Below are 13,363 nucleotides of genomic sequence, written 5' to 3' on the forward strand. Positions count from 1 at the left end.
TGAATATTTCCCAGTTCACATAAACCTGAAATTTCTTTGGTGTAGTTTCTTGTATATTCCTTTTTAATAATTTTTTAAAATTTATTTATTTATTTTTGACTGCGTTGGGCCTTCGTTGCTGTGTGCGGGCTTTCTCTAGTAGCAGCGAGTGGGGGCTACTCTTTGTTGCGGTGCACGGGCTTCTCATCGTGGTGGCTTCTCGTTGCAGAGCACAGGCTCTAGTTGCGTGGGCTTCAGTAGTTGTGGCTTGTGGGCTCTAGAGCACAGGCTCAGTAGTTGTGGCACACGTTCTTAGATGCTCTACAGCATGTGGGATCTTCCCGGACAAGGGCTCGAACCCATGTCCCCCCCATTGGCAGGCGGATTCTTAACCACTGAGCCACCAGGGAAGTCGCAAGAAATTAATTTTGTTAATAAGGTCTGGAAGTTGAGACATATCATATGTATAATGTACACACAGACATATAGGCAGATACAACTAGAGACCTCATAGCTTCATTTTAACTTAGCCATGAATCAGGTATTACAATATAAAACTCACTAGTTTATAAATAACAGTTGGAATAAGTTAAGTTTAAAAAGGCCTCTTCCCTCCACCCCCCATTTTTCCTCTCAGTCTCAGGAATTGGAGATGCCTAGATAAGACAGGAGTTCCTGAGAGCCCTGGTAGAACATTTACAGCTCAAGGCACAGGGAGAGAAAAGCAAGTTCCTCCTAGAATCTGCTCTCTTAGGGTCAGAATTCTGAAAAGATGTTTTATCAAGCTGGCAAAACTAGTTATGGATTATCAAATGAGCCTAATCTTGGGCATTTTTCTCCAGAGTCTAAAGAATACTGTGGTTACACAGTGTTACCAAAAAGAAAAAAATCATCTTTTTGGCTTTAGTCATAGTACCAGAACAAAAGGTGGTCCAATTTTGTAGGATGCATCCTAAAGGGCTATTTTTAGGAACTGAACTTTTGTTTAATGTTTAATGTCCACCAAGTAAAATAGTGTACCTTCTTTAGCACAAATACATACACACACACAAACACACACACACACAGAGATAAAAGACAAACCAATTCCAAAAGGCTCAAAGCCAAACCAGTTCCAAAAGGCTAACTTTGATACAATAGCATAAAAGCCTACACACAAAGAATTTCATGTCATTTTCCTTCCCTTTTACAAAAAGTTCCAGTTGATGGTCTCTTCATGGTGGACAAAATTGTTATCGAACCGAACTAGGATCTGCTTGCCCAACAAGCAGCGTAGCCAATATACTATAGCAGGTTGTGGTGAAGTAAAGTACAGGGTTCATTGCAAGGCACCCAGCAAGGGAGTGGGAGACACACCTCAGATCCACTCCACTTGGTCTTTGAGTGAGGGGGTTTTATAAAGGGGAAGAACAAAGAGGCTAGGATTAATCATCTTGGGACATTTCTGTGACATTTTTTAACCTTTCTTTAAATTGAAGTATAGTTAATTTATAATATTGTGTTAGTTTCAGGTATACAGCAAAGTGATTCAGTTATACATATATATGTGTATATATATGTATATATACATATATATTCTTTTTCATTATAGGTTATTACAAGATATTGACTAGAGATCTTATACTGTGCTTTCTGTGACATTCAGGTTCCGGGACCCAGGATGTCTCTGGTTTAGGATTCTCTGGCCAGGTGGTCCAGGCCTCAGGGGGTCTGTTGATGTATCTTGCCCTGGAGAAACAACCTGAGTTTATACATTAATGATATCTGTAATAGCAACTTTAGTACATTAACAGTGTAATTCACACCGGCAACCTTAGTACATTAACCATGTTCTCAACAGCAGCAATTTTAGTCAACTGACTCTGGTTGACTAGTGTTCAGTTAGCACAGGATTGAAGTCAGAGGGGACAAGAAAGGGAATAAAGTTTTGGATAGACACATTAATCATAAACTCCTAAGGGAACTCAGGTTTTAGAAAGACTCCGTTTCAATAGGATGGGAGGCGGGAAGGACTTGAGGGGCTCTGGCAGAGCGAAGCCACGGGGATCTCCAGGCCACCTCCCTTCCAACCCTCCCCCGCCCCTCCCAACCCAGGAGGGGAGCTCTTCTCAGCGTCTCTGAAAGCGGGTAGGGATCCCAGTGGCTTCAAGAGAGTCCCAGGGGACAGGCGGGCGGAGGCGCAGCGCTGGGAACAAAGGCCCACAGAGGGGTCCTGCAGCGCGCAGCTCCCCAGGGGCTGGGGCGACGGCGGCCCGCTCCCCCTCAGCTCCTCCCTCTCCTTCCCTGCTTCCACCCGGAGGCCCGTCGCGCAGCCCGAGCTGCGCCAACTTCGCCAGCGGTTCCCAAGTTGCCGGGGGCGCAGGGGTGGGAGCTGGGTGTGGTGAGGGAGAAAAGGAGGAGGAGGAGGGCTCCCCGGGCGCCTTGGACGCAGTTCAGGAATCCGCCGCCACTGCCGGCCGCTCGCGGACTCGGGCCGAACGGGGAAGGCGCCAGGCAGGACCGCTCGCTCGCTGCGCAGGACGGCGCCCTCCTGGCGCCGCTTCCCGCCCACCGTGCGAACCCGCGGGGCCGAGCCTCCTTCCCTCCCCGCCGCCGTCCCTGGCCGAAGCCGCTTCTGCCTGGTCCTGCCGAGAGGAGGGCAAAGTTGCGGGCGGATGCTGCCCGCGCCGGACCCCTGCCTCGGAAAGTCGGATCCGCCCCCGCTGGAGGAGGCTCGGTGGCTGGGTAAGTAGGGCACCGGCATCCCGGAACCGCCTCTGGGACCGGGAGATGGCCCAGCGGTGCGCACCCCACCATCCCCGATCGGGCGCGCGCGCCAAACTTTGGAGGAAGAGGGGGCGAAACCGAAGGTGGGAGAGGGAGTTCTCGGCGCGGGGAAAGCTCAGCGCAGGCACCCACACCTCCAGACCCACTGCACCCAGATTCACAACTGCCACATACGCACAGCTCATCACCCATCGAGCCACAGACGCACGCACACGCTTCAGACCGAACCGTGCAATTCCGGAAGTGCGGGCGTTCGGATCTTTAGACCAAGCATGTCCTCCAGCCTCAGATAAATCCACTGTCTTTGTCTGCTGCCCCTGCAGCCCCACAGTGAGGTGTCCCCAAAGCGAGACGGGCAGGAGAGGGGCTGCCTTGTCTTTGAAAAGTCGTGGCCGGGACCTCGAGGCTGAGAAGTGGGGAGGGGAAATCAGACATTTCAGTCAGCTCTCCGGGTTCATCAGGAGCGAGTTTGGCGTGGAAACTCGGTGTCTGGGTGATGTGTCTGGGTGTGCGCAGCCCTTCCGGAGGCGAGGCCGGGAGAAAGGAGGGAGTGACTCATAAACTCAGACCAGGCGTGTTAGGGTCTGTGAGCAGAGTAGAAAAGGCTGGCAGGCGGTGCTGCCCTGGACAGCTGGGTGGTGGCAGTGACAGGGCCTGCGAGGGAAGCACAGACCCTTCCCCCTAGCGGATGTGCTTCCTCAGAGAGACTTCCAGGGCGGGTGGGCTGAGGAGATTCCAGCCCTGGGTGTGTATATGTAAAACGTGGTAGGGGATGTTTAACACTCCAAGGTCATGGAGAAAGCAGGGCAGTCCTGAAGCCATATTTATTTTCATTGCACCTGAAGTTGTGTCTGTTTTCAGATGCCCTTGGTGTCCGGGGCTCCAGGATGTTTCAAAGGTTGTCCTGGATCTAGTACAGTGCCTAGCATTGTTGGTACTCGATAAATAGTTGTTTGATGAATAATGACACCAATAATTCATATATGTTAAGGACACTCTGTGAGCCAAGCCAGATGGCCTCGGCTAGGTTGGAATTGGTCTATCTGCAGAGGAGGGGGCCCTGAGTGGTTCCAGGGAGCCCTGCCTGATCTGTTTAGCCCAAGCAGCAGGTTCTGTTGTGCCCTGTGGGCTGGCATTGGGGACGTGAGTCTTAGCATTGGCCTCTGCTTCCCTAAGAGGGGCAGTAAGAAAGTCTCCATTTTTGCATCTGGCTAAGCTGGGAGTGTCGTGGAGTGTTCTTCCTGGCTCCTACTGGCCTGGAAGGAGATGGGTCTCATGAAGGGTCTAGGAGCTGTGTCCTCCAGCAGTGGCTTGGCTCTGTGGTGGCAGCAGGTAGAGGGGGCAATCACAGTCCCTGTACTGAGTATTGGGTGGGTTCCTCTGCACCAGCTGGCATGAGCTTCCCAGAGGAGTGGAAACATCTCATGTTCCTGGAACTGGGATTGCAAACAATCCTGAGAATGATTCCCTACCTTCATGGAATTGGGAACATGCCAGGATGTGGTGCAACTTGGCCATGTAATCACAAAGAAATGTGTCATTCCCCCACCCCACCCCTGGCCCTTTGTGACTAGGTTTGGTGTGCATGTGAAGCTTCTAAGTGGTCTGAATCCTGAAATTAGCAAAGTACGTAGGCAGCACCCAGGATTGTGGCCCCAGATGAGCGAGAGAGTGATCTGGGCTTGGCCACCCCCAATTTCAGGCGGAACACTGCAGCCAATCCCTTCCCAATATCACCTTTCCACCTTATTTATGTCTTCTGTGAATCAAGAGCTCTACGTTATCTCATCAAGACCTTATATCCCTATGAAGTTAGCGTTTTGTCACCATTTTACAGATTAGGAGACTGAGGTTCAGAAAGGTTAAGTAATTTTTTGGGGGTCACACAGCTGGTGAGGGACAAAGCCAGGATTTGAAACTGGACAGTCTGACTCTGGAACCCATGCTGTTTCCACCATGCCCAGCTGTCTCTAAGGTCCCTAACTGGTTCTCCATAGCAACAAGGAAGCAACGCTGATGCACTCACTGGGTCCTGGGGCCCCTGACTACAGTCCTCTTTTTACACACACTCTGCCTAGCCTGGGTTACACCATGGGTCATGGAAATCGAAGGCTGGGTGGCACCAGGCTGCTAGAGCCTTCCGTGTGGATTTGGAGTCAGGAAACGATGGGGGTTTGGAAGTGACTGCAGGGAGACGTTGGAGTAATTCCGGCGAGAGCAGACTCACTGCTTATGTGAGAAATGGGGACAAAGCTACCACTCGTGACCATACAAGTCGCAGGTTTGGGTTTGGAAGCAATTGCCAGGTAAATGTCCTCAAAGGGATGACTATATTCCTTTCCCTTTCGGCCCTTGCCAGGGGAGACATCTATCACACAGGGAAATCAGCCCTCACCTGAATATGAAGGGGCATGTCACGGCTGTCCTTCCCACCACCCACCACATGCCCAGGAGAGCTAGACTCCGTGGTGGTGTCTGGTCCTCAGGAGGGATGGATGGGGAAAGCTGGGGCAACCAGGGGCTGCGATAACCACATGACTCACCGGGTCCCCAGCTTATGCTTTCTCACACAGGCCCCACAGGGACAGTGGTTCTCATTCCTGATTTGCTGATGAGGAAATGAGGCTCAGAGAGGTGCAGTGGCAGCCCAAGGTCACAAAGCTAAGGAGGAAGTGCAAGCCATGCTGCCTTCAGGACTCCCTGCAGGCACTTAGGGGCAGCTGTGTTTTCTGCCTGGTTGGTATTCTATCTCCCCAGCCCCAAGGCTGAGAGGGGGTTACCCCCGTTGGGGAAGAATTCTCACAGCTCTGCCCACCCGCATCTCTACGCCCAGATCCTCTGGTACAGGTGTTCACGGCATGGGGAAAGCTGGCAACCTTAAACAAGGAGCAGAAGATAAGCACTGCCCAGCTGGCCCTGCCCACCTTCCACAGCGAGCCCACCTGGGTGAGTGCCGGAGCGTTCGCAGTGCTGAGCTGCAAAGATACGGGCGCCCTCTCCCTGCTTCACTGTGGTGTGGACTCGCTGTCCAGGATGGAAGTTGGGAGACTGGGTGTGGGGAGAAGCTGCCCCATCCGAGGGGCGGGGGCTATTAATCTTTGTACCCCTGGCCCTGTCCTAGTGTGTGACACACGGAGGTACTTAGGAACATTGTCAGATGATGGGTGAACACCAGGGAGGGGCTGTGAGTGCCTCTGCTGGGAAGTGGTAAAGCGGGGAGCCAAGGGAATCTGCCGTGAGGAAACACTCAGAGAGGCCTCTGCCCTTCATGAAGTCACGCAGGAGGAAAGGAAAACAGCTCTCCTTTTCATTCCTTAAACAGAAATGCTTGTCCCCTTTGCTTAAACAGGTGGAAGAACACTGCTTGTCCTGCCCTGAGCATGTAGATTCCACGTCTGGGTGTGGGGTGGCCTCTGGCAGGCTGGACAGTTTGTTCTGTGCTTGAAGGTCTCAGCCCACGTCTTCATCACCCTAAATCAGGCTGGTTCTCCTGCACATCCCCCCCTCTGCAAACTTGGAAGGAGGGGCATGCAGGCCACAGGAGCCCCTGACCACCAGTAACTTAAGGTCTCTAGCGGCCCATCACTCCCTCTCTATGCCTCTACCCTCCCCCCATGCCTTCCCTTACCCCCCTGCCCCACAGAGATGGCTGTGTGCTGGGTTGTTTTAGACTCTGGGAAATTTATCACTGGGATTCCAGAGGGCTGTCTGAAAAGGATTTGGAGGAAAAGCGTGTAAAATAAATAAGCCAATTCCCAGCTCAGCCTCTCCTGAATGCCACAAGTAAACAGCTAGCCTGGGAAACTCTATTTTGGCCTCTGTGCTCACACCTGGCTCACCGGCTGCCTTACCCGCTCCCTCCTTCCTGCGTCCTCCCCATCCAGCCCCTCCTCCTTGACTCGGAGCCTCAAAAGTCGGGGAACACACCCACCGCCAGCTGTCCGGGACACTGGGAAGCTGGCATACTGGTGGCTGGGGACAAGAGGAGAATGTGGGAGAAGAGACAGCTAGGGGTTGCAGCACAGCCCTGCTCCATCTGAGGAAGTCTCCCTGCCTCAGCCCTGCTCGAGGTGAGTTTGACTTTGTTGATGGAGAATGTTGGGGCTTTTTCCAATTTTGTGGCATCTGAGGAAGCTTTACATCTTAAACATCAGTTTAGAGCGGATGGGCCAAAGCTAATTTTCTCCAAAGTGGGCTCCCATGTGAAGAAACCCTAAAAACCCCATTTACGGTGTAGGGCTACCCGGACTAACCAGAATGTCAGGGGTCTTTGCTTTTGACCGGAGTCCTATGAGCTTAGGCCCTATCAGTTTAGGGCTCTGGTGGTGTGAGTTCACTGTTGTTAGTTTCTTTGTGGAGTATGAAGTAAACTCGTGATAACATAATAACTTCATTTAATTCAGTTGACCCACTCTAAAACCCAGCACCCAGTGAGAAGGGGAGAACCAGGGTGCTAGGGTGGGGGTATTTCCCTGGTGGGATTGGCAGCTGAGGGCTCCACTCAGTCCCAGGGAGGGGCCTGGGGGCCTTTCCATTGATGTGCCTATGCCAAGCTGGGTCAGCAAACTGAAACCCCTGGGATCTGGGGAACAGGCATCCCCCTGAGGCTCTGGGTCCCGCCTCCACGCAGGAGCCCCTTTGGCCTGTTGCTGTCAGGCTTCCAAGAGAGAATTTGAGGAGTAAGCCCCATGGCTTGCAGTCTTGTTTGGAAAGAGGCTGCACACCCACATACAGATTAGCACACATCATCATGAGCCAAAATATACACACACACACACACACATACATAAGCACAGGAATGCACTCATCCCAAAAGGCAAATTATGTAATAGTGAAGAGTACATATTCTAAAGCCAGAATGCCTACCGTACTGCTTAGTAACTGTGTGACCTTGGGCAAGTTACTTAACCTCTCTGGGCCTTACTTTCCTAATCAGTAAGAGGGGGATGGTAATGGGTTATAAGTAATGGGGCTATAAGTGAATTTGTATCTGTGAGGAGTTTAGAAACGTGCCTGTACGCAGCTAGGTGTTCTAACTATCGCTCACCACATATTCTATGCCCCAGATATTCAGGCCCAAGGGCACAGTACTTCCCAGAGGGGTGCTCACAAACTTGTCAGCGAATAGGATCAATCACTTTGCACTTTCTGAGTCCTGATTCTCAGGATGTGTGGCATTCTCTGTACTAGACTCGAATTAGAATTTATTAGAAACATCATTTCGTCTTCCCTTAAGAAGCTCATTATTTTATAAATTTATTTAGTTATTTATGGCTGAGTTGGGTCTTTGTTGCGGTGTGCGGGCTTCTCGTTGCAGTGGCTTCTCTTGTTGCGGAGCACGGGCTCTAGGCATGTGGGCTTCAGTAGTTGTGACTCGCGGGCTCTAGAGCACAGGCTCAGTAGTTGTGGCGCACGGGCTTAGTTGCTCCGCAGCATGTGGGATCTTCCTGGACCAGGGCTCGAACCCGTGTCCCCTGCATTGGCAGGCAGATTCTTAACCACTGCGCCACCAGGGGAGCTCAGAAGCTCATTATCTTAAAACAATGTGGGCACTAACTCCCCCCAGAGAAGGGTATGATTCCTTTAGCAGCATCAGTTTTCAAACTAGTTTCCTTGGAGCCCCAGGGTTCAACGAGGACCCCTCAGAGGTCTGATGGGAGGGAGGATCCAGGCCTCTCCCCCCATTTATCTTTTTTTAAAAAATATTTATTTATTTATTTTATTTTTGGCTGCATTGGGTCTTAGTTGTGGCACGTGGGCTCCTCATTGCAGTGTGCAGGCTTCTCTCTACTTGTGGCATGTGGGCTCAGTAGTTGTGGCACACGGGCTTAGTTGCCCCACGGCATGTGGGTCTTAGTTCCCCGACCAGGGATCGAATCCGCGTCCCCTGCATTGGAAGGTGGATTCTTAACCACTGGACCATGAGGGAAGTCCCCCATTTATCTTTTCTACATATTGGGTTTCCTAGGAAAGCTCTGGTTCATAAGAAGGCTCCATAGCTTAGACGGTTGAAAAACCCCCTCTACCGTCTGACCCCCTTCCCATCCTGTGTGCGTCTGTCCGAGCACGCTGTGCGATGCCCGTGCCTATGTGGGCCCGTGCAGCTACCTGAACGTTGGCCCCAGGCCTCTCCCACTCTCTTCCCTGCTTCCCTCCTCTTCTCTCCTCTCCAGCTGCCTCACCATCTGCAGGATTCTGGAAAGTGCTAACATGTCTGAGCCAAGATAGGGCTATCTGAGGAAGTATTCTGAAAACAAACTGGGCCACCGTCCTGGCTGAGACTGCAGTGATTTTTAGCAAAGAATTCACAACTTCCGAGGTGGGCAGCCGGGGCTGTGGCCCCTGGCTGTCCTCTGGAGGATGCCTGGGGCCTGTCTCAGCAGGGTTAGGATAGACACGCCTGAAGAGGCCCAAGATTGCAAACCTAGAACCAGGAAGGGGAAGTCATCCTCACAGGATGAAGAACTGGAACTCCCCCACCCCATCCCCCCGTGACCTCAGGGGTAATGGCACCCTGTCCTCTTCTTATTCTGAGAGATGCTACTTTCCTTTTAGTTTTCCTCCTCCTTTTCCATCTGGTGCAGGTGCCTCGGGGCTGGGGACACAGGAAATATTACCACTAACAGCTTAGCAAGCACAGCCCTGTGCTTAATTAGTGCCTTCTTGGCCTGCACTCACCGAGTTCTCACAGGATGCTCTCAAGATAGGTACCGTTGTGCTCACTGTTGTACAGACGGGCAGACAGAACCAGACAGATGGGATAAGTTGCTGGCACCCCACTGCTGACGAGTGCAGAGCTGGGCCTGAGGCCTGCAGCCTGGCTTCAGAGTCAGTGCTCTTGACCCTGGGTGTGTCCGTCTTGCTGGGGCCACAGCCGGAGAGGTGGAATGGCTCACCAGGACAGTCATTTCGTAACTGTGGCCGGGGCATGCTGCTGGTGTCTGACTGGGAAGTGCTGGGGAGGCTGGCCTCAGGGGTGCTGCAAGCCAAGTCTGAGCCTCGGCCTTCCCCAGGGCTCACTGGGCAGGGCACTGCCCTCATACAACAGCCTCTTTTGCGAGGCCGGCCATCTGCTGATTGCTGCTTCCCCTTGGCAATGGCAGCTCTCAGAAAGTGACGCCGATGGCAGCAGAAGGGATTTAAATTATTGGCAAGGAAGAACTGGCAGATTGGGGGCCTCTGTCTCCCCGAAGGCCATTCCGGCAAGACAGAAACCTTACCGTGGAGTAAGCGCCGAGCTGCTAAAGATGCCGAATGGCTTCCTTTTTTTTTTTTAAATAAAGTTATTTATTTATTTTTGGCTGCGTTGGGTCTTCGTTGCTGCGCTGGACTTTCTCTAGTTGCCACAAGCGGGGGCTACGCTTTGTTGTGGTGCCCGGGCTTCTCATTGCAGTGGCTTCTCTTGTTGCGGAGCAGGGGCTCTAGGCGTGCAAGGCTTCAGTAGTTGCAGCACGTGGCCTCAGGAGTTGTGGCTTGCAGGCTCAGTAGTTGTGTCACACAGGCTTAGTTGCCCCGCGGCGTGTGGGATCTTCCCGGACCAGGGCTAGAACCCGTGTCCCCTGCATCGGCAGGCAGATTCTTAACCACTGCTCCACGAGGGAAGTCCCCGAATGGCTTCCTTGGGCCCTGTGATCTCCCAGTGAATATCATCCCCAGCCTCTTCTTTCACCAGCCCTTGTCACATACTTGGTGTTCCAGGTTCCAAACTGACCTCTTTCCCGATGCACATGTCCTGCTCTCTGTAGCCTTTCCAGCTGCCCAGAACACTCTCTCCTTCCTTCTTTTCTCATGGTCAGCTCCCTTCATCCTCAGGCCTCAGCTTGGATGTCTCCTTCTAGAAGCCTTGGTCAGTGGCCCTCCCTATGGCTGCCTGCACGTCCCCGTCCTCACACTTTGCCCCGCTGTGTTGCCCTGGCTGCTTTCATGGTCTGTGGTCTCCACCAGGTAGTGAGCTCTGCGAGCAGGACAGAGTCTGCCTTGTTCCCCTTGTGTCTCCAGTGCTTAGCACAGCCCCAGGCACGCGCTGAGTACCCATGCCTGACTGTGGGACCATGAGTGATGGGTGTGAAACCTGGCCGCAGGAGGAAGGAGGCACTGGATGGTGCCCAGGCTCCCGTGATTGGATGCCTAGGGAGTGATCAGTGTCTGGGCAGAGGTGGTGGGAGTCATGGTGTGTGGAAGGGGGCAGCTGATGTGGACCAGAGGCCCTATGTGGGACAGGGAGGGAATGGGAGAGTGAGACCCTGGGCAGATGGCCTCTTGCAGTTACTACCCTGTGGGCACTGGGCTGGGATCCCAAGGATGGGCCTGAAACGCTCCAAGAGGCCTCTTTGAATTAGGTGGCCTGGTGGATGGATGCACTATGGGCCTCACTACTCAACCCCACCAGCAAGCGTTTCTCAGTCCTGTCCCCTTTCTGGACGGACATTCATTCATCCTCTCCGGGCTTCAAAGCTGACCCCCAAGCAATGGAGGCCCCCCATGGCTGAGTCCTTTCCCCTGAGCAGAGAGAAGGAATCCCAGCTGGCAGGCTGCCTCCCAGGGTTGGTTCCAGTTGCAGCCTTTGAGCTGTCCTCACAGAAGTAGTAGGGCCCTGCGTGCTGGGTTCCCATCCACACCACCCAGGTAGCACACATTAGGTGCTCTGGCCAGGGCACCGCCTGTCTGGGTGCCTGCTCATGCCTGAAACCATGCCAGGTTGGCTGGGGATAGCAGAAGGTGCCTCTAGGCAAGAAGAGGAGAGGACACCTAGGCACAAATAACCACCTTTGAGTCCAACTGTGATGAGCCCACAAAGGTGGACATGAGGGAGGACTTGGGAAAGGCTTCATGGAGGAGGTGGGGGTTCCAGTGCAAGAAGGGAACCTGGGCAAAAGCACAGGCACGGGAAAGTTCAGATTGAATGCAAAGGTTGGTGAGGAGTCCAGTTGGGCTGAACTTCAATTTGTAGGATGCACAAAGAAGAAATGAGGCAGGATGGAGTTGTGGTTACATGTGTAAGCTCTAGAGCCAGGCTGCCTGCACGAGGACCCTCAATCCCCACTTATTGGCTGTGTGACCATGGCCAAGTTGCTTAACGTCTCTGTGCCTGTTTTCTCATCTGTAAAATGGAGATACTAATAGTACCCATCACGTGGGGGTGACAGGAGAATAAAATGTGTTTCCGTACAAGTGTTTAGAGCAGTACCTGGCACACAGCATCAAGAAGACTGAGCTATTATCCTTATTTTTTTTTAAAGCAGCTAGAAAAGTAAATTGAGGTCAGATCATAGAGGCCTTTGGATGTCATACTTTCTGTTTGCTAAACACCTGCTGTGTGCCAAGTACTTTACAGACCTTCTCACTGAGCCCCATACAACCTAGCAGAATTGTTAGCAAAGTCTCCATTTTATAGATGAGGAAACAGGCTCAGAGAGGCAGAGTAACCTGCCCAGGGTCACTCAGCCAGGTGGAGGCAGAGGTAGTAATGAAACCCAGGTCTGTCTGGCACTTAGCTCTTTCTTCAACACGGAGATTCAGAGAGATGTGACAGAGGCAGCATGGGGACATCCCCTGGGCTGGAGTCGCAGCCAGGAGCAGAGCATGAGTGCTGTAGCCATGGGTCCCTAGGCTGGGAGAGTGGGAGGTGACAGGGGAAGGAGAGATGCAGGCAAGCCTGGAAGGCAAGGAGATGAGGAGGCCCCAAGGCCACAGCACACAGCTCACCATTCAGAGCTCAGGGACAAGCCATTGAGTCATTTTGGGAAAACATGACATCACTGAGTCTTGCTGTCTGCTGCCCACCTGCCAGTCCTCGTGCCCAAAGTCCTGCAAGGGGACCCTCACACCCAGGCAGCAGGGCCAGGTCAGCTCCCTGGCTTTCTGCCCTGAGTTCTCCCCAACCTCTGTAGCCCCATCTTCCCACTGCTCCCCTCCCTGCCTGCGGCCTCCACACTGCCCCCACTCATAAACCCGAATGAGGCAGGAGCTTCTGGAAGTGATCATGAACCTGAACAGCTTCCAAAAGGGCCTCCACGCCAGGCCTGTGATGGGAATTCTGGATGGGAAGGGGACAGCCGTGTCGAGTTTTTAGAGCTGCTCTTCCCTTAAGAATGGTGCCTGCAGGACTTCCCTGGTGGCGCAGTGGTTAAGAATCCGCCTGCCAATGCGTGGGACACGGGTTCGGGCGCTGGTTCGGGAGGATCCCACATGCCGCAGAGAGGCTGGGCCCGTGCGCCGCAGCTGCTGAGCCTGCGCTCTGGAGCCCGCGAGCCACAACTACTGAGCCCACGAGACGCAGTACTGAAGCCCACACGCCTAGAGCCTGTGCTCCGCAATGGGAGAGGCCACTGCTGTGAGGAGCACGCACACCGCGGCGGAGAGTGGCCCCCGCTCGCCGCAACTGTAGAGGACCCATGCGCGGCACCGAAGACCCAACGCAGCCAAAAATAAGTAAATAAATAAATTTATAAAATAAAATGAAAAAAAAAGAATGGTGCCTGCTATTCCATTGGAATCACTTTTTTTTTTTTTTTTTTGCGGTACGCGGGCCTCTCACTGTTGTGGCCTCTCCCGTGGCGGAGCACAGGCTCCGGACGCCCAGGCTCAGCGGCCATGGCTCACGGGCCCAGCCGCTCCG

General features: G+C 53.1%; 1 protein-coding gene across 1 annotated transcript in view; it reads left to right on the forward strand.

Annotated features, from left to right (window-relative positions):
* The first annotated feature begins 2,097 nt into the window (after positions 1-2,097).
* CHST3 (carbohydrate sulfotransferase 3) overlaps positions 2,098-13,363 on the forward strand; it is a 41,897-nt gene continuing 30,631 nt past the window's right edge. The window contains exon 1 of the mRNA XM_032607922.1: positions 2,098-2,703. The gene's annotated coding sequence lies outside the window, so the exon portion shown is untranslated. The remainder of the gene's footprint in view (positions 2,704-13,363) is intronic.

Source organism: Phocoena sinus, chromosome 16 (assembly GCF_008692025.1).
Source record: "Phocoena sinus isolate mPhoSin1 chromosome 16, mPhoSin1.pri, whole genome shotgun sequence".
Lineage (NCBI taxonomy): Eukaryota > Metazoa > Chordata > Mammalia > Artiodactyla > Phocoenidae > Phocoena > Phocoena sinus.